We start from the raw sequence: 27363 nt of genomic DNA, 5'->3' as shown, positions 1-27363 counted from the left end.
ATGATCTAGGTGATAATCTGAGGAGCCCCCTTAGATTGTTCACAGACGACGCTGTAATTTACCGTCTAGTAAAATCATCAGACGATCAATTCCAATTACAAAATGATCTAGAGAGAATTTCTGTTTGGTGCGAAAAGTGGCAATTAGCACTAAACAAAAGTGCGAGGTCATCCACATCGGTACTAAAAGAAATCCGATAAATTTTGGGTATACGATAAATCTCACAAATATATGGGCTGTAAATTCGGCTAAATACCTAGGAATTACAGTTAATGGCAAATTAAATTGGAAAGACCACATAGATAATATTGTAGGGAAGGCGAAACAAAGTCTTCGCTTTGTTGGCAGAGCACTTAGAAGATACGGCAAACCCACTAAAGCGACAGCCTACATTACACTTGCCCATCTTCTGCTGGAATATTGCTGGGCGGTATGGGATCCTTATCAGGTTGGATTGACGGAGGACATCGAAGTGCAAAGAAGGGCAGCTCGTTTCGTGTTATCGGTCAATAGGGGTGAGAGAGTCATTGATAGTTGGGTTGGCAGTCACTGAAACAAAGGCGGTTTTCTTCGCAGCGAATCTATGTACGAAATTTCAATCACAAACTTTCTCTTCCGAATGCGTAAATATTTTGTTGACACCCACCTACTTAGGGAGAAATGATCATCATAATAAAATAAGAGAAATCAAAGCTCGAACGGAAAGATTTAGGTGTTCCTTTTTCCCCACTCACCATTCGAGAGTGGAATGGTAGAGAAGTAGTATAAAAATGGTTCGATGAATCCTCTGCCAGGCACTTAAGTGTGAATTGCAGAGTAACCATGTAGATGTAGATCTACACTCCCCCAAGGACGATTTATGTATGAACATATCAATGTTGCCTCGTTTTCCCTTCCGTTACCCTACATCTCTCACAAAACCTGGCACAAACCACTTAATTTCATTACTGATTATTAACACTAGTACTTAGCTATGCTTGATCCTACACAATCCCCCAACCTTACATTTGCAGTCTGTGCGCATCCTATCATAATGAAACTTTAACCACCTCCCCCTACCTGATGACGAAATCCGGCTACAGATGTACCCATGCTTGTAGCCTTAACAGAATACTCTTACCTCTCCAAGTCAACTTCTCATCACTCTCCTACTTTTCCTTTTCAACTCGATCTTTTCCATCCCACAGTCCTTCAAAATGCACTTCGATAAAAACTCTTGTGGAGGACTCGACACTGCTAGGAATTTCTCCTTGCTGGGTGGTTTGGAATGGGAACGGCTCAGTCTCGTGATGCCAGCTGTGGTGTTACTTGAATGAGAAGCAGCAGTCCCAAGATCAGGAAACCCAACAACGGCTGGAGAGCTATGTACTCGCCTTACATCCCTCCATCCGAATGACACCGTGTAGCAGAGGCTGACACAGCGGTCAGTCGACATCGCGGCGTCCTCTGAGCCTGATACCTGTTACAAGGAGAGGTCCCCAGCGGTGCGATAGACTTTTTGAAACTATCTATACGATGATGCAGGTTAAGATCCCAGGTATCACGCACTGCAGCCATTCACCCTTTGGGTCTTCCTTTGCTAGTAATTGAAAAAATTTCGGAATTTTATATGCCACTCAATAGCGTTAAAAAAGTTGCATCATATACCGCCTGGTTGTGTGGTGTAGTGGACAGGAATGTAGCTTCACGTGCAGGAGGTTGCGGGTTTGATGCTCGTGAGATGCGGACTTTTTTATTTTTAAATCTGTTCGAAATGACTGATCATTATTTTTATTCAATTAATTACTTTAAACGTAATTCTTTATTTCTGTTCCTTCGTCACATTTTAATCACCGTATGAACTTTTTCATTTTTTTGTATCATTCTTTTTCCAATCGAAATTTTTGTGAATATAAAGTTAATATATTTATCTACTATAATATTCAATTATTTTAAAGTTCCGATCTACCAGTTAAGAAAACAAAAGATGAAATAATCTATTTATATTAGTTCAATGGTGAGAAAAGTGTATTTTTGGTAACAGATGTGCAATTTTTTTGCACGGTGACCGTCAAACAAACATTTTAAATACTACCTTAATACCTATTGCATTATGGACAAAACAAATCACATGAAAATTTAAATGGAAGACGGGTAAAACGAAATTCAGGCATAATAAGAAGTAGCTATAATGAACGCAATGGCGTAGACGAACAAACAGGGTGATAAAACAAAAGAAATTAAATTAAAATTAACATATAAAATTAACAACGCGTAAACAAATATTTCATGTGGAGAAAGAATGACGGGAAGAAAAATGAGAGAAAATGAGGTAGTTGACAGTACGATTAAAATATGACAAAGGAATGGAATTAAAAAATTACATTTAAATCAATTAATTGAATAAAAATAATGATCAAAGTGACTTCGAGAAAGGTTTCTTTGCACATCACGAGAGTCGAGCTCACAACCTTCTGCACTTTAAGCTACTATCCTGTCCGCAACTTTTTTTTAACGCTATTGAATGTCACACAAAATTCCGAATTTTTTTTCGTCAGTTACTCGAAAGTGGGGGCCCATCAGGATAAATGGGTTCAGTGTGTGATACGTAGGATCTTAATCTACGTCACCGCATAGACAGTTTGAAAAAGTCAATCGCATCGCTGTGGACCTCTCCTTGTAAGCGATACTCAGCCTCTCTCCTTGTCTTTGCCAACATCTCTTCCGTCATCGCCTATACAGCATCTCGTAAGAACCTGCACATCAGGAATTGTGGAACTGAGTCTTTATCCTTAGCGTACCTCTACAAAAAAGGTCGAGAAGGTTATTTCTGGTGATCGTGGTGGCCATGATGTTGGACCGTCTCTACCGATCCATCTGTCCGGGGAGGTTTCATCCAGGAACTGGCGAACAAATAACCCTCGGTGTAGCGGTCCACCATTTTGTTGAAACACTTCCTATGGTTGAAATTCTTGTAACTGAGGAGCAACGTAATAAAGTCCAGGGATACTGTTGCCTACATTGTAGGCTGATTGAAAAAGAACGTTCCAGTAATTCTGTTTGCATTAAGCGCTTTCCTAAATATTTTTATTGTGCATTAATCCACGCCACATCTTTCGCGCTGCCCCATATCTGGTGTACCGCGATATGTGGGTCCTCTGACTCCCAGATCCGGACATTGTTTACTTTCCAGGAATATGTGTAAAGTCGCTTCGTTGAAAAAAGACAGTTTTATTGTCTGCATCCATTCGTTCCAGCATGTTCGTTGCAAACTCAGCACGCCTGTGCCTATCATATGGCTGCGAAGTTTACAGGAAATGCATACTGTATGCGTGGAAATACCGCAGGTTCGATTATTCATAGTTTTGTCGTTCGAAACCATCTATACTGTAAGTAGGAACGTTTCTCTGCTTACTCACACACGACTAATGACAGATGGTTCGCGGAAATGATACACGAAACTTTAGCGGAAAACGTAGTACGGAGCATTGCATGACCCTTGTTTCGGACAGCTTCAACTTCCGACAATCAGCAGATGTGACTTTTGTATCTTCGTATAACGATGGCTGTAGATCCCCGGATATGTGGCGCACTGCCATGTGCACAATGTGTAGAAATCATTGCCGTAGAACGTCGCAACCTCTGTCTTATACACGTAGTATTTCAAGATTTTCTGAGAACAGTAAGACATGGCCGACCTTATTACAGCGGTACCTGTGTTGCGAGATATGACGGCGTCACTTCCGTAAGAGAATAGTAAAGATAACGAAACAAAGCTGGCTTATCACTCCTGGAAGTGTAACGAGAAACTAAAATAGTAAACGAGCACTCGAAATTTAATTACCGTAGCATAAATCTACAGCTCACAAAACTTTTTACTGCTGTACTTTTGGATTACCTTTTCAGCGGCGTGCCCATAATTTCCGTATCATTCGTTGAAAACTAACTCGTTATAAAATTTTAAATAAACTCACTACATTTGAAATACAATTACCTTTCACCAGCGCCTGTACTTCGTAAACAATACTTTTGAGACCTTTTGGGTTTAGTGTATCTCAAAGGAAAGAAAGTTACCGCTGGTAAATAATGTGTAAGAGCAGAGCCGTAGATCCGAAGTGAAATGTACGTAGAGGCCTAGCAGATCAATGAAACATAGGAGAAAGATCATACTGCGTATTTACCTAACTACTATTTTGGAACTTAAGGGTCGTAAGCACACACGAGAATTCCACACCTCATTCTTACCTTTTCAACTTACTGTTACATGTTTGAATGTGTTCGTGTCTAACACAAATATGAGATAATGCTACACATAACTTTGGCACCAGCGAATACATAATATTACGTCGACGTTCTCGTAGTCTAGTGGCTAGCGTTGCTGCCTCTGGATCATAGGGTCCCGGGCTCGATTCCCGGCTGGGTTGGGGATTGGGTGTTTGTGTTGTCCTTATTATTTCATCATCATCATTTGTGACAGTGACTAGATTGTACTGTGGGAAAAGAATATGGACTGTGTAAAAATTGGGACTGCGTACGGGCGCTGATGACCGCGCAGTTGAGCGCCCCACAAACCAATCATCATCATTACGTCGACGTTCTGGTTATACCAACAGAAATGGCAGAAGCAGTTTTAAACTTACTATAAATGCCCCATCGATCTAGGTGATCAGAGTCGGATCGCTGACTCAGATGAACTGGGAAGGGATGTTGTTTAAGGGACCATCCCAACATTTGCATGAAAGGAAGCTACATGAAAGTGGCACAAAATACTGTTGATCCGTTCCTCAGATAAGCACGCAAATCGCGAAGGACCCTGCCTCGAGCGCTGTTTTTCACACTTTCCTTTTTCTCATTGTTAGTAGACAACACAAAGAATACATCAAGATTTGCTCTCTATTTTAGTCATCCCAAAAAATAACTTATATTAAATATAGAAAAATTCACGTTCCGCACTAGTAATACCCGTTTATCCAGTGGATGAGAACTAAGAAATACATTTCCAAACTATAATTTAAAATCATATTCACCAAGATAAAGTACTGAATGAGCAACAACAAAAATATCTAAATCTCCAAATGCTATAAACATGGGTTTGCCTTTCTTCAACCTATCTTCGAAGGTAACCCACATGATCTATGTGCCCTCACATATTGCCACACCTTTGGACTCCAAAGTCATCTTCCCCGAGGTCGGTTTCTACCGGTTATTCCATTCTTCTGTAAATAATTTTTGGTAGTATTTCGCAGCCATGCCTTACTAAACTGATAGTTCGTAATGTTGAAGCCTATCAACACCTGCCTCCTTTGGCAATGGAATTATTAAGTTTTTCTCGTAATCTGAAGATATTTCGCCAGTCTCGTCCTACACACCAGCAGGAATAATTTTGTCATGGCGGTCTCTCCCAAGGACCTCACTAATTCTAAGGGAATTCCATCTACTCTAGAGGCCTTATTTCGACTTAAGTTTCCAGTGCAGCCGGCCGGAGTGGCCAAGCGGTTCTAGACACTACAGTCTGGAACCGCGCGACCGCTACGGTCGCAGGTTCGAATCCTGTCTCGGGCATGGATGTGAGTGATGTTCTTGGGTTAGTTAGATTTAAGTAGTTCTAAGTTCTAGGGGACTGATGACCTCAGAAGTTAAGTCCCATAGTGCTCAGAGCCAATTGAATTGAAAATATTCCAGTGCTCTGTCAATTCTCCTTGCAGTAACGTATCTCCCCTCTCACCTTCAACTACGTCCTCTGAATATTCTGTAATATTGCCTAGAAGTTCCTTGTATATCCCTTTTGTATATTCCTTCCACCTTCCATCTTTCCTTTCTTTTCTTAATATTCTAGTGACGATACCAGCTGTAAACAAGGAAATCCACTGACATAAGCGACTTTGAGGGAAGACTGTCATGATCCGGCGCCCGGGAACGAACACACGGAAACGGCGAAGTTGGGAGTTCTTACTCGTGCATGTGAAAAGTGTTCGAAGGACGTCGAAACCACGAGTAGACAGATGGCAGTAGATTATGTTATTTTAATAAATATAGCAACCAGCCATTTTGTTATTCATTTTTTTAGTTAGCGCGCGTTTCGGGCTTTCATCCATCTTCAGTCAGCGTAGTACATACTTGACGCTTCAATCAGTAATACTCTCCTGGAAATGGAAAAAAGAACACATTGACACCGGTGTGTCAGACCCACCATACTTGCTCCGGACACTGCGAGAGGGCTGTACAAGCAATGATCACACGCACGGCACAGCGGACACACCAGGAACCGCGGTGTTGGCCGTCGAATGGCGCTAGCTGCGCAGCATTTGTGCACCGCTGCCGTCAGTGTCAGCCAGTTTGCCGTGGCATACGGAGCTCCATCGCAGTCTTTAACACTGGTAGCATGCCGCGACAGCGTGGACGTGAACCGTATGTGCAGTTGACGGACTTTGAGCGAGGGCGTATAGTGGGCATGCGGGAGGCCGGGTGGACGTACCGCCGAATTGCTCAACACGTGGGGCGTGAGGTCTCCACAGTACATCGATGTTGTCGCCAGTGGTCGGCGGAAGGTGCACGTGCCCGTCGACCTGGGACCGGACCGCAGCGACGCACGGATGCACGCCAAGACCGTAGGATCCTACGCAGTGCCGTAGGGGACCGCACCGCCACTTCCCAGCAAATTAGGGACACTGTTGCTCCTGGGGTATCGGCGAGGACCATTCGCAACCGTCTCCATGAAGCTGGGCTACGGTCCCGCACACCGTTAGGCCGTCTTCCGCTCACGCCCCAACATCGTGCAGCCCGCCTCCAGTGGTGTCGCGACAGGCGTGAATGGAGGGACGAATGGAGACGTGTCGTCTTCAGCGATGAGAGTCGCTTCTGCCTTGGTGCCAATGATGGTCGTATGCGTGTTTGGCGCCGTGCAGGTGAGCGCCACAATCAAGCCTGCATACGACCGAGGCACACAGGGCCAACACCCGGCATCATGGTGTGGGGAGCGATCTCCTACACTGGCCGTACACCACTGGTGATCGTCGAGGGGACACTGAATAGTGCACGGTACATCCGAACCGTCATCGAACCCATCGTTCTACCATTCCTAGACCGGCAAGGGAACTTGCTGTTCCAACAGGACAATGCACGTCCGCATGTATCCCGTGCCACCCAACGTGCTCTAGAAGGTGTAAGTCAACTACCCTGGCCAGCAAGATCTCCGGATCTGTCCCCCATTGAGCATGTTTGGGACTGGATGAAGCGTCGTCTCACGTGGTCTGCACGTCCAGCACGAACGCTGGTCCAACCGAGGCGCCAGGTGGAAATGGCATGGCAAGCCGTTCCACAGGACTACATCCAGCATCTCTACGATCGTCTCCATGGGAGAATAGCAGCCTGCATTGCTGCGAAAGGTGGATATACACTGTACTAGTGCCGACATTGTGCATGCTCTGTTGCCTGTGTCTATGTGCCTGTGGTTCTGTCAGTGTGATCATGTGATGTATCTGACCCCAGGAATGTGTCAATAAAGTTTCCCCTTCCTGGGACCATGAATTCACGGTGTTCTTATTTCAATTTCCAGGAGTGTAGTTACAAGTGAAGCCAGACATGGTCAGTGGGGAAAGACGGCAGTCTTAATGTGTTTTATGAACCTGGCTTGCTCCCGGTGGTGTTTTAAACAACGTACTGTTGTTGTTCTGGTACTTACGAATGCATGTTGTTGCATGACAACAGCTAACGATGCTTTCCAATGCTTATTCACCGCTTCTTCATATTTTGAAGGATCTGAAGATAGTTGTATAAAGCAACCGAAACTTTGTGATAGGAAAATTGCGGTTTAAGCATTAAAATTTTTTACTTTAATTTTTTTTATTTAATAAAAATAGTTACAATATCGACAGCAACGTGGGTGCTACAGCTGGCTGTGCAAAATAATAATTTTGTTTAGCTACTGCACTTCGCGAATTTCATATTTACGATATATTGCTTTTTAGATGTACTTACTTTCTACTTTGTTCATTGTCTTTCAGATTAATACGTTTGTGAGTGTGGCACAAACACTTACTTCTGTTTTGCGCAAAAACAGCCCAGTATCCGTCATGTTGCCGACAGACATCTTAGTTTACATCTGAAAAATACATAAGGTCAAATATTATATTTTGCTTGCAGTTTCTGCTATGGTCATAGCTACACATTCCTTACATGACTAAAAAATAACTGAAATTGTTTAGCATGAATGCGTTGAGTACTCTATATGGTTGTTAAATGCGCACATTAGTGCCTGTTTAAGTAGATTATATGGAGTATTATAAAAATAATTTAGTACATTTTATATAGAAGAATTAATTAATTTTTCTATATAAAATTTACTATAATTATATTACATGGAATACTATGAGAATAAAAATAGTCACTATTGCACTTATTTAACAACCATTCATGCAAAACAATTTCAGTCATACAGAACCTGTGAGCAAAATACAATCTTCGACTATATATATTTTTCGGATGTAAATGAAGATGTCTGTCGGCAGCGTGGCGGATACTGGACAGTTTATGTGCAAAATGCTTGTGCCACATCCATAAATGAAAAAAAAAATCGGAAGAACAATAAGCAGAGTAGAAAGTAAGTACACCTAAACAGGAAAATATCATAAATATAAAACTAGCGAAGTGTAGTAACTAAACAAAATTGATATTTTGCACTAGGCAACTGCAGCACCCACGTTGCTGTATATGTTGTAACTATGTACCGACTGAAGACTGTGATATGTATTACGCTAACTGAAGATGGGTGAAGGGCCGAAACGCTTATAAGCTTAAACATTAATGCGTAACAAAGTGGCTGGTTACTGTACTTATTAAAATGCGTTGTACGTCCACGCCTTATCACAGGATGTGGAGGACGTATGACTGCCAGCTCTGTAAAACAGGATACGTTGTGATCTGTGGCAGATCTGACGATGGAGTACGGTGCGGATGCAGGCATTAGCTTTCCGGAGTACACCACTCAGCGCACATTTTTTAACATGGGACTCTGCAGAAGAAGACCCCTACGTATTGCCATACTGGCCCAACGCCATCGTGAAGTACAATTGCATTGGGCAAAGGATTGGCGAGATTGGACCGTTGATCAATGGAAATATGCCGCCTCATCGGCTGAATTTCTTATAACACCAGGTAGTTGCTCTGTAGTGGAGGAATCCAGTAAGCGCTGCATGTTATTTTCCCTGAATGTGACTGTGGCAGGCGATCGGCGTAGTGATTCGGTGTGCACGTCATGTTACAGAAAGTGCCTTTTAGCTTAATCATTTGTGAAGACCGTCGGTGGATTTTCGACGTCCCCTGAAGACGTTCATTTAGAACGAAACCAGTTGTGGAGTAATAAACGAACCTGGTAGTTCGTACAGAATTAAGTAGCTTATACAGGAGAAGACAGACATTTTTTAACCTACTCACCAGCGCTGCTGCACTAGAACCAAGCCGCATGACACATCCACGGAATTCGCATAATCGAGAAGCGGTGAGCAAGCGGAAGTACCAGCAGGAGGTCAGGGAAAGCGCCGCCTGTTGTCCGAAAGGAAGAGAGTCTTCTGCCACAGATTGGCTACACCGTCCTGGCATTTCCCACCTTGTCGTCTACACTGACGACCACAACCGGTACTGCTGACCTCTAAGAATTACGCGACGGCGATCGCTTCACGGAAGCGGGCGGCGAGATAACGCATAGTATAAAAGACGACGGAAAAAATACCAACACCAAGGAGGAGTTGAGCGGTACAAACTAAATTTAGTAGGCGTGTTTCTACATCTGAAATATGATGTCTATTGAAATTCCGCACCTGTCGGGTAAGAGTGCCGCTACTAGTGCCGCTATGAGGATGCAAATCGGGTTTGCTATAAATACGCGCTATGCCGGTCGTGAGCGTTAGTTACCTTTGAGATTGGACGTGGTGAGTTGATGTTAATCTAGATTGCCTTTAAGGTGACCATGACACCATTATCTGTCTCGCTGAGTTTGAACGAGGTCGTGTAGTATGCTATGAGAAGGTGGATGTTCCTTGTGCACTATTGCAAAAAGACTTGGCAGAAATGTAGTCACTGTACAAATTGCTGGCAGAGGTGGTTACGAGAATGCACGGTCGCACGGCAACGGGGCACTATCGAAAGGGAAGGCCATCGTGTTCTGCATGTGGCTATGACGCGTCGTACTGCGTCTGCAGCAGCAATTTGAGCAGCACTTGGCATCACAGAGACACAACGAACTTTTACAAATCGGTCACTTCAAGCACAGCTTCGAGCCAGACATCTTGTAGCGTGCATCGCATGGTAGAATTTTGGGAATATGTGGTTCATCTGTAAAGGAGACCGCTTATAAAACACTAATACGACCTATTCTTGAGTACTGACCGAGCGTTTGGGATCCCTATCAGGTCGGATTGAGGGAGGACATAGAAGCAATTCAGAGGCGGGCTGCTAGATTTGTTACTGGTAGGTTTGATCATCACGCGAGTGTTACGGAAATGCTTCAGGAACTCGGGTGGGAGTCTCTGGAGGAAAGGAGGCATTCTTTTCGTGAATCGCTACTGAGGAAATTCAGAGAACCAGCATTTGACGCTGACTGCAGTAAAATTTTACTGCCGCCAACTTATATTTCGCGGAAAGACCACAAAGATAAGAGAGATTAGGGCTCGTACAGAGGCATATAGGCAGTCATTTTTCCCTCGTTCTGTTTGGGAGTGGAACAGGGAGAGAAGATGCTAGTTGTGGTAAGAGGTACCCTCCGCCACGCACCGTATGGTGGATTGCGGAGTATGTATGTAGATGTAGACCCCAAACCATCGCCGTTTGCGACTTCAGGAATGTCAAGCGAGAGCTCATTGGAGGGCAGAATGGAAGTCTGTTGTGTTTTGCGGTGCATATCTGCATGCTGGACGCATTGAACCCAAACCTGGGATGCGATCGCGTATGACAACAGGAATACTGTCGTGGTCATCCCACGCATCCTGAGTGCAAATTTCTATGTCAGTCTGGCAATTCGAGCTGTTGTTCTGCTTTTCGCGAACATCACTCCAGGGTGTATTTTTCACTAGGATAACGCTCGCCCACATACAGCTGTCGTAACCCAACTTGCTTTACAGTGTGTCGACTTGTTGCCTTGGCCTGCTCGATCACCAGATTTGTCTCCAGTCGAGCACATATGGGACATCATCGGGCAACTCCAGCTCATCCTCCAACAGCATTAACCGTCCCTGTACTGACCTACCAAATGCAACAGGCAACTGACATCTGCCACCTGTATCACACAATGCATCAACCGTTTGCATGTTTGCGTTCAGCATTAAGGCGGTTATACCGGTTATTAATGTACCAGCATTCCAAATTTGCAAAGACTTACCTGGCGCTTACATTAACCTGTGATCTTGCATTGTTAATCACTTACACATGTTACAGAGACAAATATATTTCCGAAATTTCATTACTCCACATTAATTATTTTTAGTGTTACGTTTTTTTTTCTTTCAGTGCGTAAAACACCTTCCACTTAAACCTAGCTGGAAACGGGAAGCGAGTAAAGTTTGCCGGAATGTTTAGAAACTGCTATGGCGATCGAGATATCTGGTTAGGAGCTATTAGTAGCACAATAAGACCAATCTACCTGTTGATTTGGCCCATTGTGGTAAAGATATGTTACAGTATGCAGCGAATAATTATGCAGCATATTACTGGTAAAAATATTGGCTTGAGACTTAGGATAACATTTATGTAAATAGTGTTATCACTGATGGGCTCTAAAGCATTACAATATTAAAAAGTTCAATACTTATTAATTCTTTCCATTCCTTACCGGCTTGTTACTAAAGAAGGCACATACGAATAAATGTGAAAACATCAGATGGTTGTTCTGACATGGAACCCTTGTAATGTCTTGATCATAATAATAGTCAGAAGGATACAAAGAAAAACAAAAGACGTAATTGTTGACGACTGATATCTGACTAGTCAGCATCACATATTCTGCGATAAGAACGAACATGTGGAGCAAAAATAAAAATAAAAATTCAGAAGCATCGTTCAATACTCCGTAGACAAATATGTTACGATAAAGTTCAGCGCACACTCCGCTGCAGAGTGAAAATCTCATTCTGGAAACATCCCCCAGGCTGTGGCTAAGCCATGTCTCTGCAGTATCCTTTCTTTCAGGAGTGCTAGTCCTGCAAGGTTCGCTGGAGAGCTTCTGTAAAGTTTGGAAGGTAGGAGACGAGGTACTGGCAGAAGTAAAGCTGTGAGGACGCGGCGTGAGTCGTGCTTGGGTAGCTCAGTTGGTAGAGCACTTGCCCGCGAAAGGCAAAGGTCCCGAGTTCGAGTCTCGGTCCGGCATACAGTTTTAATCTGCCAGGAAGTTTCAAGTTCATAACGGTTTGGATTGACTCACCGTAGTTTAGCAGCCATGTTAGAAAACTGCTCCGTAAACAAAGAAAGCTTCACATCAGATTAAAAAAAATTAAAACTTAGCTGATAAACAAAAACTGAATGAAAGAAAAATGATCGTAAGGAGAGAAGCGTTCATTGACTTTGAAAGTAAAATTTTGTCAACCGATCTGAGTAAAAACCCTAAGATGTTTTTGTCTTACATAAAATCAGCAAGTGGTTCGAAATCGTCTGTTCATTCGCTAAGATCATACTGGCTCCGAAACAGAAAATGAGAGAGAGGCCCGAAATAGTGTGTTCGGCCTTCCGTAATTGTTTCAACGCCGATGATCATAACATAGTCCCTCCTTTCAATCATTCTATGATCGTCGAAATTGCAAATGGCAGATATCGAAACAACCGATCGCGCAATAGAAACGCAACTACAATCGCTTAGTAGTGGAAAGGAATCAATACCACATCAGATACCTGTCAGATTTCACAAAGGGTATGCGAAAGATCTTGCGCCCATTCTAGGAACAGTTTATTGTAGATCGCTGGAGCAACGAAAGGTATCTAAAGACTGGAAAAAAGCGCAGACCATTCCCGTTTTAAGAAGGGCCAACATTATTTATGCTCAAGAATTACGTTTTTGGAGAATGAAAATCTCCATAAAAATCAACGTGGATTCTGCAAACAGAGATCTTGCGAAACTCATTCTTTACCTCCAAGAGACCCATACCGCTCACGACAATGACGCTCAGGTCGATGCCGTGTTCCTTGACTTCAGGCCGGCCGTTGTGACCGAGCGGTTCTAGTCGCTTCAGTCTGGAACCGCGCTGCGACTGCTGCTACGGTCGCAGGTTCGAATCCTGCCTCGGGCATGGATGTGTGTGATGTCCTTAGGTTAGTTAGGTTTAAGTAGTTCTAAGTCTAGGGGACTGATGACCTCAGATGTTTAGTCCCATATTGCTTAGAGCCATTTCTACCACTCGAACCTTGACTTCAGGAGGGCGTTTGACACCGTCCCACACTATCGTTCAGTGAAAAAGATACAAGCTTATCGATTATCGGATCAGATCTGCGATTGAATTGAAGTTTTCCTTGCAGACAGAACTCAACACGTTGCTCTTAACGGAACAAAGTCGCCGGATATAATCTTAGTTTCTGGAGTATCCCAATGAAGTGTGATGGGAGAGTTATTGTTTACGATGTATATAAATGCTCTAGTGGAAAGCGTCGGATGATGTTTAAGGCTGTTCGCAGATGATGTGGTTTTCTGTAAGAAAGTAACAACGCCAGAAGATAGTACCGGTTTGCAGAATGACCTGCAGAGGATTGATGAATGGTACTGGCTCTGGCAGTTGACTATGAACGTAGATAAATATGACATATATCGGATCCATAGGAAAAGAAAGCCACTACTGTACAACTACACTGTCGATGAGAAACTGCTATAAAACAGTATCTACCGTAAAATATCTAAGAGTGGCTACCCAGAGCAAAAGGAAAAGCAGACGCCAAACTGAGATTCATAGGAAGAATCTTAAGGAAATGTAACTCATCCATGAAGGAAGTGGCTTAAAAGACGCTTGTTCGACATACGCTTGAGTACTGATAATCAGTGTGGAATCCTTAACAAGTAGGACTGGTGGAAGAGATAGAGAAGATCCAACGAAGAGCGGCGCGTTTCATCACGAGATAGTTTAGTCGGCGTAAGACTGTTACCCAGACGCTCAACTAACTCTATTAGCAGACGTTAAAAGAGAGGGATGGGGCATCACGAAGAGTTGTGCTATTGAAAATTTAAGAGAGTACTTTCCGGGAAAATTTGGACAAGATATTACTTTCTCCCACATCTCGCTTACTGGCCACTACGAGAAAATTCGACAAATTAGAACCAATACAGAGGCTTAACGACAATCATTCTTCGCACGCGCCATTCGCGAGTGGAACAGGGTAGGATGGATCAGTCAGTGGTACCAGAATTACCCTCTGCCACACGCCATTGGGTGGCTTGCGGAATATGATGTAGATTGGCGTGGGTTCATGAAGAGAAAAGGTACCAGAGGAGTTATTTGGGCATTGCGCTTACTAATGTAAGGCAAACTGAAGAAAAATCAGGATGCCCTCATTGTGTTGTAGGATGTAGAGTAAGCCTTGCACCTTGTAAAGTGGAATAAGCTTTTCAAAATTTTTATGTTTGTGGCTGAAGTGCAGACCCAAACGAATAATAAATAATCTATGACATTTTCTTCTGTTTGTGTCTACGGTCCTGCAGTATTTTAGAAAGGGCAAAATTTTTCGCCAGGAATCTCTTTTATTCATCACGTTCGTGATTTCGGCCTGTTGTGCCATTATCAACCGACAGCCCATCAGAGCATAATCGTTCCTTTTAGGAGGACATTGACCTCATGTCAGTTGTGTTCTGACTTCATGTCAACCATGTTTACATATGCCATGTGTTTAATAAGAAAGTAGCACTTCGTGTAATAATTACTGCGTAGTCCATGTCCTCTATCCCCATAATCTCCATTGTGAATTCACCGGAGTTTTCAAAACGCAGTTTGTGACTTGGCGCCATGTAACTATCATAATTGTGATGTAAGATCTTGTAGCAGTTTTTGTAACTAAAGTAGGACCCTATATGTTGTATTTTGGTTTTGAAAAATTTTGATTCCTGTTCTAAAGAAGGCATGTGTTGACAGGTGTAAATACGAGTGTCGCTCCAAAAGAAATACACACTATTTTTTTTAAAAAAAATCCATCCTTTATTCAACATGTTTGAAAGTTTTACAGTGAGTAGATAGATACATCCTTTAGGAAAAATATTTTCATTTCTTCACATAATTTCCATCCCTCTCAACTGCCTTACGCCATCTTGGAACCAGCGTATGTATACCCGCACGGTGGACTAACCTGTTGAAGCCACTGTTTGGCAGTGTGCACAGGGGAGTCATCATCTTCAATCCTCCTTCCACGAAGAGAATCTTTCAGTTTCCCAAAGAGATGATAGTCACATGGAGCCAGGTCAGGACTGTAAGGCGGGTGTTTCAGTGTTGTCCATCTGAGTTTTGTGATCCCTTCCATGGTTTTTTTACTGACATGTGGCCGTGCATTGACGTGCAGCAGCAAAACATCCTGCTTTTCCCGATGTGGTCGAACACACCTCAGTCAAGCTTGAAGTTTCTTCAGTGTCGTCACATATGCATCAGAATTTATGGTGGTTCCACTTGGCATGAAGTCCACAAGCAAGAGTCCTTTGGAATTGAAAAACACCGTAGCCATAACTTTTCCAGTAGCAGGTGTGGTTTTGATGCCACTCCATTGATTGCCTCTTCGTATCTGGTGAAAAATGATGGAGCCATGTTTCATCACCTGTCACAGTTCTTACGATAAATTCATCTCCACCATTCTCGTACTGTTCCAAACGTCGCTGCATACCGTTTTTCTTGTTCCTGTGTGGGCCACTGCCAACATCCTGGGAACCCACCTGGCACAAACTTTTTTTTAACGCCAACACTTTCAGTATTCTGCGAACACTTCCTTCCCCTATCCCAACGTAGCGTGACAATTCGTTCACTGTGATGCATCTGTCAGCAGTCACCAATTCGTTAACTCTCTGCACATTGTCTGGAGTGTGTGCAGTACGAGGTCTGCCGCTGCGAGGAAAATCCTCAATATTGCCATGCTTGCTTTCATCACGTAACCTGCTTGCCCACCGACTAACTGTACTGCGATCAACAGCAGCATCTCCATACACCTTTTTCAACCTCTTGTGGATGTTTCCCACTGTCTCGTTTTCACGGCACAGGACGTCTATGACAGCACGTTGCTTCTGACGAACGTAAAGTGAAGACATGCTGAGACGGCGCCACTCACGGGAACAGGTTGAACTAAGTTTGAAAACAGTCGGGAAGGCTGTATCTGCACACTGTAAAACTTTCACACATGCAGAATGAAAACAGTATTTTTACAAAAATAGTGTGCATTTCTTTTGGAGTGACCCTCGTATTACAATCGGTGAGTTTAATGTAGTGTGTCATGACTGCTAAATACTGATACGAATTATTTACAGAACGGAATAACTGGTAGACATTGACCTCGGGGAAGACGAGTTTGCGTTCCGGAAAAATGTAGGAAAATGTGAGGCAATGCTATCCTAGTGACTAAGCCTAGAACATAAGCTGAAAAAAGGCAAACGTATGTTTGCAGCATTTGTATTGTGAAAGCTCTTCAGGATGTTGACTGGACTGCACTCTTACAAATTTTGAGGTTCACAGGGATAAAATACAACTTGTACAGAAACCAGGCGATGGTTCTAAATATAAAGAGCCTCATACTTAAGGAATGAGCGTATGGATGTGATTGACTGTGACGATTACTTGTACAGTGTAGTGTTGTGTTTCTGTGGTCACGGATGAAGGGAAGGGAGAGGTGCGAAACCCGGTGCCGTCACAAAGCCTGCTGAAAGTTATTAACTTCGCGCCACACTGTCCATAGAGCGCGACTCCATCTTCTAATACATCTATTGGAAATTCGTGCCCATGTAGTTACACATCGAAGAAAAAAGTAATTTTATTTATAATATCTCGGAATATTTTTTCCTAATTAATTTCCTTTAGTTACAAAACAAGCAGTAGGAAAGGAAAAAGGAAGAGAAGAAATTGCATTGGGTGTATAAGGGGTAGCCAAACGAAAACGATAGAGACAGAAAGAGCTGTTTATTATTTCAAAACTAATCGCCATAATTGTTAGTACATTTATCCCACTCTAAGACAATACGGTCAGTGTCTTCAGGGAAAAATGTTTGCCATTGCGTACGAAACCGTGACTGCACATTTTCGTTCGAAGCAAATCTACGGTGGTCCAAGCCACATATTGCCAAGGTTGTTTAGAGTACGCTGCCGAAGTTTCGCTGGGAAACCCGAGTACAATTACATTACTGTAGGCAACCGCAAACATTTTTCCATGAAGGCACTAACTGTCCTATCTCACTGAGGAATAACTGTATTAACAGTTGTAGTGATTACTTTATAAATACTAAAGTTTGCTTTTTTTCAGTATTTCTCGTTTCCATTCGACTGTCCCTTATAGCTATGTCAGGAAAAGAAGGCTATGCCCAGACATCCTCTTTGGATCACTGCAGATGCGAGGCGATGCAGCATTTTTTCTATAGGTGCCACGTGACGATACTGATAAGGAATCCAGAAGTGTGAGTGGAAGACACAATGCTATTGCGCGTCACTTTCCCATCGGGTTAACGGACGTAAGCATTGCTCCCAAGAAACCGGTATCGGAGCTCCAAGGCCAACTGCAATGTGGCAGCAAGAGTTTCCGCTTAAAACGCCAAGGGCTCACCTACTGGATCTGGCAGTCGGTCAAGTTTCCTCAGGAACTATGCTCTGTTCAAAATGACTTCAAGATTGACCGGCACGTAGCGGAAGGCACGGCAGGCTTTGAGCCAGTCTGTAGAGAACTATAGCAGCGACAACGGTTGTAATTACCAAACTTCCACCGCCATCACTATAACATAGCCCGCCTACACTATCCTTCATGTTGAGGCAGCTTAGTCCTCTGCGGTCGTTCTTTGTACGTTGTGATTTTGTTTTCATTTCTCACGGTTGCAGGAGCTATTTTATTTGTTCTATGACACTCATCAGTATCAAAAGCATGTTCGTCAAATAGTCGACATCGTGTTATGTTTCCTGCTCTTTTCGTGTGTCCAGTAATTCTTGTGTAGGCACTGGAGGTGCACAGTACAAGTTCCCAATTGACTGTATGTCACAGTTGTGCATTTCATTGTGCATAACTTATTTTGCTTCAGCTGTACGTGACTTTGATGTATGGTTAACTGGAGAATTACTAGAGCTACATAGCGTGACAATAGAGAGGGGTGTTGGCGAGGTATGGGGAAGTGGTTGTGGTATTGGGTGCAGTGTGTGTGTGTGTGTGTGTGTGTGTGTGTGTGTGTGTGTGTGTGAGAGAGAGAGAGAGAGAGAGATATTGCAACTTTTTTCCTTTCTGTTAATAGCGCAGTATAGTGGCGATTTTCTTCTAGCAGTTGGACGCACGAAAAGAATAGGAAATACAGATATCGTAAATCCCAACCCTACAATTGTCAACAGTAAGTTAACGTAAATTTGTTGCTAGGAAAGTGAAACATGTCTGATTAAAAACAAAGTATGCATTCATTTACAAAAGGCAGGTAATGTTTTTTTCTTGTCTGCATAATAAACACATATTATTAGTCAGTTAAATCCATTGTAGAGTACTGCAACTGTCAATCAGAATGAAATAAATGTGTATTTATATGTCAGTCACGATGTATTATTTCTGGTCGTAACTTTCACACTTACAAAAACATTCCGATATGAGACAGCAGGAAAATCTGCGATAACCGCTGTGATATTACTAGCTCATAAAAATATTGTAAAGGAAAATATCATTCTAAAAATCTGTAAAAGAAAGTATGTATTTATTGGAGTAACATAACTGCAGCAGTATAATCATGGAAGTTGTCAAAGAATCGTTGACGTAAAAGAAAAAGTGAGGCTTTACGATCGTGTTTTGTTACTGTCTTCTTGGGATGATCTTCTCGCTTGTTCTAAAGAATGTGTGAGCTGAACAAAACTATTGATTTGTGTGTAAAAATGAAACAGTTTATATAAAATGATAGCAAAATGTATGAGGTACACAAATGTTTGAGTGTTAATTAATCATTACATATAATAATCCAAGCCAGTTTTAAGCGAAGAAGATTTAGCAACCAAAATGTCCGATTCGCCTCCATTATGGCGAACACGAGAGTAATTGTGTAACAAATGGCGACATAATAAACCACACAAGGAAACATAAGAACGCAAATGGTAGAGGTCGAACTTTTATAGCATTTGCGTTTGCGAACGTTGGATAGTGTGGGTGCGTCAACGAACCGATGTACAGAGTTTCTCGAGATAGGTGACTCAACATCGCCTCTTAATTTTACATAAAAATATGAACATTTGTATTATTGTCACTAACATAATTTACTTATATATTTGTATGAATATCTTGTCCTTGTTTGGTCGTCAATTTTATTTTATTAATATATTATACCACACATCAAAGACACAGGTCACGGCTTCGAAAACATTAGTGATGACCTCGAGATACTGCACACTATAAATAAAATCATAAAATGAACCTTCCTGAAAAAACATCAAATTTACTTCGTTAGGAAGAAAGCAGGCCAAAATTTACTTCATGACCATTCTGAAAACAAATAAAACAATTTCTATGGCAGTTTAGACACAATATTTGATGAATTTTTAGGTATTTAACTGACCCCCTTAGGCCTATCGCAAGTGTAATTATTTCCTCAAACACGTCTTAGCTCCAGTGAAGCTATAAATGTTACCAAGTAGATAATAACTGTAGAATTCTGTACATATCAAAATAAATATCTTATATCCTATTAGCTTACATTCTTAAACATTACAATCCAGACAATACGTTTAGAGCCTTTTTCATTTATCTGTAGACTTACATCATTTAATAGTTACATTTTATTTTCATTGTGATGTTAAATAGAACTTTCTAACAAACGAATTGTGCTACATTCAGAAGTAGTTCAATCAGTTCCCACTGTTAGATCCATACAAAAAAATTCTCCTTGTCACTGTACCAAATTACACATTAAATGAATACTCATGTCTTCAGTTTTCTATGATACTGTTACGTAAACTCTTCGGCTAAAAATGTAACTTCTTTGCCACATAACAACAATATTGTGTGACTGGTGTACAGTGGAAAACACACAGTGAATTGAAGCAGCGGGATTCAGGAACTGCACTGCTTTCTTGCACTGTAACCACATCTAATTTCTTTAAGCCACCTACTACATCTCATCTATAAGTCCTGTGGCTAATGCACTTTATATTATTAATAGTGCAAGCCACAACTTAATCTGCTGGGTAACTCACATACTTTTGCATGAAATCGCCAATCCTTACCTCTCAATACTCGCATATAAGACGCCTTCCACCTTTTGATGATGGTCAACCATCTAAACTTACAGTGGATCAAATAAAACTTCCTGACTGATGTAGAAATAAATATTTCTTGTTTGTCATTCTCTACTAATATTTATTAGCACAATGCATTTCGGCAGCATGCTGCCATAATCAGACGCATTATAGTTACTTCTACTTGAATCTGAAGTGTGACAAGGTTAATTTGCTGGGGTTATCTTCTCAACCTGTGTTCTTTGAGTGCGTACCGACTGTGAATTGTAAGCGTATTTACTTGCGTTTTTGCTGGATATTTGTTTGTCTGACTTCTGTAGTAAACACAACACCATCATTAAAGACTTTAACATTCTCTTGTGTACATTGCAGAGATCAGCTGCAAAGATAACTTATTTCAGTTGCTAAGGTAGTACAAACTATGAAAATACCAACTTTTTCATATAAGCTGATTCGTATCATGATACATCTTAAATACTGAGTGTTAATATTTCTTGATTATTCAGTAATATTCAGATCTTTTTTTCAGTTTACTCCTAATATTAATACAACAAGCAATCCGTGACGGTGACGTTTATCTTTCTAGTTTATGATGTAGCAACGTGCTAACATGTACTATAGACACTGATAGAAATTTCCAGTTTCTTATAAAAGTCTATTTTCGTGTAATATATGAAGTTTATTTTGCGGTTTATTTGCATTGTCCTGGTATGACTGGCCAGTGCCTCTAATGTGGGCGGCTGTGCTGATTTAGTATAACTGTTTATGGAGTAGGCATTTGTGTGTTCACTGCATCTCTTTTCGAAATCTGTCAGTTTAGCCTAAATAGACGGCTTTAAAGATACTATACAGTATTTCGTAAACGCGCGCGCGCTTGTGTGTGTGTGTGTGTGTGTGTGTGTGTGTGGAAAAACAGATGTTAATGTTGTGAGGTCTGAAAATATTTGGTATTTTATGGAAGGATTTATTCGTGAGTGCTATCCAAGCAGTGGGCTTACTTTTTATGTTTTCGTAGCTGCTAATTATTATGTAAAAAGATATTTTGATTTTTGTACTTAGCAACTGAAATTAATTTATCTTAGCGGCTAACTGTCTGGAATGTAAACAGCTGAGTGCGAAAGTGTTAAGTGATGATGTTATGTTTGTTACTGGGCTCTGTGTGCCAGACAAATACATATTCAGCAAAAATGTAAGTAAAGACATGAGTGACTGTTGGTTTAAACGTACAGCTAAGTCAAGGTACACACTGAAGTAAATGTTTCTGTACAGGGCTAAATTTCAGTAAAGAACCCCACTGTCACAGCAAATAAACATCACATGCTGCACGCCTCCTCCGACATGCCTCCCACCGTGCACCGCGACGCGGGGTAGCACAGCTCTGGAGCAGCCGCCGGCGCCAGTAAGAAGGAATGCGATAAGAGTCTGCTGGCGGCTGCTTCCTGCGCTGTCACGGCTGGCGAGTCATCGCGACGCTGCGCCAGTCGATAGCTTCCCGACGGGCTTCTTTCTTCCTTTGCGGGCGGGCCGCATACCGCATTCCTTAACGAGGTCTCTTCCACGCGAGGAATCCGACGAGTACTCAGTCCGTGCTACTGCGGTGAAGGCCAGTGGGGACCTTGATAATGCTGAAGAGATATACTACCACAATTGCCGTCGTAACTCTGATAAATGGGTGGGAACTTCGGAGATCGGCTGAACGGAATGGATAGTGGATAGTACCTTGAAGACAGGTAGTAAGATGAACATCAATAAAACTAAAACAAGGCCGAGTACGATACCGCAGCGCTTGTGTTGTCAATAAGAACGATACAAGTTTCTTCGACATCTGAATACGAGCAGACGTTGTGATACAGGAAAAACGACATGTGGAAATTTTGCGTCTGACCGTGTGGATCGTGCGCGGATAGCCAGAGCGGTTAATGGGGGAGTATGAGAAAATGCACAGGTACACATAAGCTAATGTAGCTTTTACTGTATGAGAGAGAATTTAATCAAATTTTGTACATGTTATTATTGTACTGGCTATAATTTGAATTTTTTGTCAAATTATTCGATTAGGACGGTGCTGGATACTTTTAGAACACATACTGTGACATGAGGAACATTTTCTCAATAGTTAACTGACGTATCGCTTTCAAAATGTGGCAGGTTATTCTTAGTAACTAAATAAACAAATACGAGTACCAGTTTTTAATGTCAGTCTCAGAACTCTCGCAACAATTTTTCTTAAATTTACGTGTGATGCGAAGCAATTTTTACTTACCAACAATCTAAATAAATTTGACAGTAATGAATTTTGAAACAGTTTTGCAGGTCAGGAGGTTGTGTTATGGTATGTACAAAGTCTGTGGCAAATTTCGCCTTTTTATCTGCAATGGCTCAGTAGAAAATGATCCTTATACACTGAAAAATGAAATTTGTGGAAAATGAAAAAAAGATTTTACTAGTGGTTATGCCAGGAAGAAGTACCTTAATGTCGGCCGTAACTATACATTTGGACGTTTTGGCCGTCAAGTAGCTCTTTTCTTCTAGCCTGATCGTTCTGGTGTGCCCTTTTGACAGTATACTTACCGACATTTCAGAACCTTCGCTGAACCCCAGACAAACATTTGTTTGTCAAATTTTTAGTGTGCCTCCTGCACACTGCACATGCTCCACCAACCAGACCAACAAAACGCTCTATCTCTCTCTCTCTCTCTCTCTCTCACACACACACACACACACACACACACACACACACACACACACACACACACACACACACACACACACCCTCTTTCTCTTAAACTATGTTTCTCTGATTTTACTCATACACTATTCCCTTTGGGAATGGGACTCATACAGCAGAAAATACACATTTACAACAATTACATAAAATAAAATTTGCACATCTTATGTATCACAGGTAATAATTCCTTCCCATATAGTGATGAAATACATAAACAAAGCAACGTGCGATTTTGGTGACAGGATTCACCATTCTTGCACCACTAGATTAGTGCTGGAAAGAAATAGTTACAAAGTAAAGGAATTTTTCTGCTGAGCATTTGAATTAATGCTCCATGTTTGTTGGACAGAAGACGTTTATTTTAATGCAATAATAGAAGATAATTTACTGAAGGTAATGTTCTTCGACAGCAACAACCAGTCCCACTTTTAGGGTAAGAAATGCCATGGTGCATAGACCGAAACAAATGGTAACTGGAAGGGGGGGGGGGTGATATCTGATGATAATGCTCGTAGGGGTTGTTGTAGCTTACAGTTTGGCATTGTCATGAAGCTGAATGACTTTGCCATGTCTGAGCATAATGCGGGCGTTTGTCTTTAAATGAGCGATTAACATTGAGTAATTGTGCTTCGTAGTGCTCGGTATCCACCGTTCGACCTGGTTATAGCAGCTCGTGGTAGGCCGCATCGAGAGGACGTACCCTGTCAGTTGAAAATAGCTGTCTTTTTCATCCTGGAAACCAATCTCTGCACGTTGTTTCCGACACAGCATCTTCTCCATATGCTTCTACTTGCAAACGATGACTTTCCACAGCATTCTGCTTGAGATGAAAGCAGAAGAGGAACACTTCCCACAACTGCTGTTTTGTAGGTACAAAACACGACATATTCAAGGCACAAAACAGATGTGTTCTTTCTCTCCAATCTAAAGTCCACACACACATCTGAAAGTCTAACGTGTCTACTGTTAAACAGGTCTCGTGTCGCTGTCTGCTATGCTGCACTAGCACAACTACCCTCACTTCAACAGCAAGAATTTGTTCAAGCTTCCAACATTTATCTTAATTTATGTTTACAGCCGTTGTTGAATATCAGGTTTATTATGCTACGACTGAAGCAGCTTTCCACAGGAATTGTCACAGTGTGTTTACAAAATGGCAACAAAATATTTACAGGTTGAGAGCAAGTCACACAATGATGATTCAGTTGGCGCACACCATCCTTATTTAAAATCTCACGTTTCCCTTGAGAATTTCCGAGAAATAAATTTCCTAGTTACAGTAGTTTTCTAATTAGGACATTAATTTTGACAAATCATATATTTTTGGGAACTAAAAAGTTAGACCCATAATTGTGTGATGTGGTTCTCTACATCTGTTTCAGTTTAATAAATGGATATTGCAGAATTCGAAACTTTATGATTATATATAATGTCATATATGCAGACTGAGGCAATGAATGAAAATTTGTACCAAGGCTGGAATTCGAGGGATTCGAACCCGGGTCGGCTGCTCACTAAGCATACGCGCTTACCGCTGCACCACCCTGGCACTGTGGCTTTGCATAATTGCACAGAGTACAGAAGCATGCGGGTCTCGTCAGTCAAAAGTCCTCCTTAGCCCACTTCGGGAATCTGGATTGGGGAAGGATGCGCCTTATGTTGCGGAAAGCCACTATGCCACTGTGGGGTAGCGGTTAGCGCATCTGTGTAGGTAGCAGGGGACTCAGATTCGAATGCCGGCCTTGGTAAACAGTTTCATTTGACGCTTCAGTCTGCATATGTAGGTACACCACAGATGTTTGAAACTTGAAATGCTCTCTGGCAACATATATAGTTTCATTCGAGACTTAATTTCGTCAATTTTTTTAACAAAATATTTTTTAACAATGTAAATTATTCTTGCATAGGTTGATGAGAGTATGTTTCAGTCGAAGCATATGTATATTAATATAAAATCTTTTGTCTGTGTATAAATTTTATGCAATACATTCATTATAACCATCCTAATTTCGCAACTTCTCTTCAAAACAAATATTTCTAACAAAATGAACTACACTCCTGGAAATGGAAAAAAGAACACATTGACACCGGTGTGTCAGACCCACCATACTTGCTCCGGACACTGCGAGAGGGCTGTACAAGCAATGATCACACGCACGGCACAGCGGACACACCAGGAACCGCGGTGTTGCACAGCATTTGTGCACCGCCGCCGTCAGTGTCAGCCAGTTTGCCGTGGCATACGGAGCTCCATCGCAGTCTTTAACACTGGTAGCATGCCGCGACAGCGTGGACGTGAACCGTATGTGCAGTTGACGGACTTTGAGCGAGGGCGTATAGTGGGCATGCGGGAGGCCGGGTGGACGTACCGCCGAATTGCTCAACACGTGGGGCGTGAGGTCTCCACAGTACATCGATGTTGTCGCCAGTGGTCGGCGGAAGGTGCACGTGCCCGTCGACCTGGGACCGGACTGCAGCGACGCACGGATGCACGCCAAGACCGTAGGATCCTACGCAGTGCCGTAGGGGACCGCACCGCCACTTCCCAGCAAATTAGGGACACTGTTGCTCCTGGGGTATCGGCGAGGACCATTCGCAACCGTCTCCATGAAGCTGGGTTACGGTCCCGCACACCGTTAGGCCGTCTTCCGCTTACGCCCCAACATCGTGCAGCCCGCCTCCAGTGGTGTCGCGACAGGCGTGAATGGAGGGACGAATGGAGACGTGTCGTCTTCAGCGATGAGAGTCGCTTCTGCCTTGGTGCCAATGATGGTCGTATGCGTGTTTGGCGCCGTGCAGGTGAGCGCCACAATCAGGACTGCATACGACCGAGGCACACAGGGCCAACACCCGGCATCATGGTGTGGGGAGCGATCTCCTACACTGGCCGTACACCACTGGTGATCGTCGAGGGGACACTGAATAGTGCACGGTACATCCAAACCGTCATTGAACCCATCGTTCTACCATTCCTAGACCGGCAAGGGAACTTGCTGTTCCAACAGGACAATGCACGTCCGCATGTATCCCGTGCCACCCAACGTGCTCTAGAAGGTGTAAGTCAACTACCCTGGCCAGCAAGATCTCCGGATCTGTCCCCCATTGAGCATGTTTGGGACTGGATGAAGCGTCGTCTCACGCGGTCTGCACGTCCAGCACGAACGCTGGTCCAACTGAGGCGCCAGGTGGAAATGGCATGGCAAGCCGTTCCACAGGACTACATCCAGCATCTCTACGATCGTCTCCATGGGAGAATAGCAGCCTGCATTGCTGCGAAAGGTGGATATACACTGTACTAGTGCCGACATTGTGCATGCTCTGTTGCCTGTGTCTGTGCCTGTGGTTCTGTCAGTGTGATCATGTGATGTATCTGACCCCAGGAATGTGTCAATAAAGTTTCCCCTTCCTGGGACAATGAATTCACGGTGTTCTTATTTCAATTTCCAGGAGTGTATATTCTTGTATGTGGGAAACAGATAGCTAAAACTAAATACTCAGTAATTAAACCTAATCTGAAACATCCTAAATAAAATGCTAACTGTTCCTGAGATGCGTTGATCGCCCATTAGTATTTAATAGACTGTACAAGGGGAAAACAGTGTTATCTGTATGGCTTGCTCCTCCTTTCGTTTCCCGTTACCTTCCCCATTCCAGAATAAATGCCGAGATAAAGAACCTTTACTGCTGTGTGTTAGATACATTTGTTGTACTTGACTGCAACCCAAAAGAAATGCTTCTATTTGTTACGAAACACGCTGAATGAACTACATTACCGTCCATTAAAATGGCTACACCACGAAGATGACGTGTTACAGATGCGAAATTTAACCGACAGGAAGAAGATGCTGTGATATGCAAATGATTAGCTTTTCAGACCATTCACAGAAGTTTGGCGCCGGTGGCGACACCTACAACGTGCTAACATGAGGAAAGTTTCCAACCGATTTCTGATGCACAAACAGCAGTTGACCGGCGTTGCCTGGTGAAACGTTGTTGTGATGCCTCTTGTAAGGAGGAGAAATGCGTACCATCACGTTTCCGACTTTGATAAAGGTCGGATTGTAGCCTATCGCGATTGCGGTTTATCGTATCGCCACACTGCTGCTCGCGTTGGTCGAGATCCAATGACTGTTAGCAGAATATGGAATCGGTGGGTTCTGGAGGGTAATACGAAACGCCGTGCCGGATTCCAACGACCTCGTATCACTAGCAATCGAGATGACAGTCATCTTATCCGCATGGCTCTAACGGATCGTGCAGCCACGT

At 42.6% G+C, this 27363-nt stretch overlaps 1 protein-coding gene and 1 non-coding gene across 2 annotated transcripts in view; both read left to right on the top strand.

Annotated features, from left to right (window-relative positions):
• LOC126161515 (globin-1) overlaps positions 1-27363 on the top strand; it is a 316997-nt gene that overhangs the window by 181907 nt on the left and 107727 nt on the right. The gene's annotated exons all lie outside the window — the stretch shown is intronic.
• Positions 12260-12334, top strand: Trnas-cga (transfer RNA serine (anticodon CGA)). Its single transcript has one exon. It is a non-coding gene; the product is annotated as a tRNA-Ser (tRNA).

The sequence above is a fragment of the Schistocerca cancellata genome, chromosome 2, assembly GCF_023864275.1.
Source record: "Schistocerca cancellata isolate TAMUIC-IGC-003103 chromosome 2, iqSchCanc2.1, whole genome shotgun sequence".
Taxonomy (NCBI): domain Eukaryota; kingdom Metazoa; phylum Arthropoda; class Insecta; order Orthoptera; family Acrididae; genus Schistocerca; species Schistocerca cancellata.
This window is presented reverse-complemented; position numbering and strand designations above follow the sequence as displayed.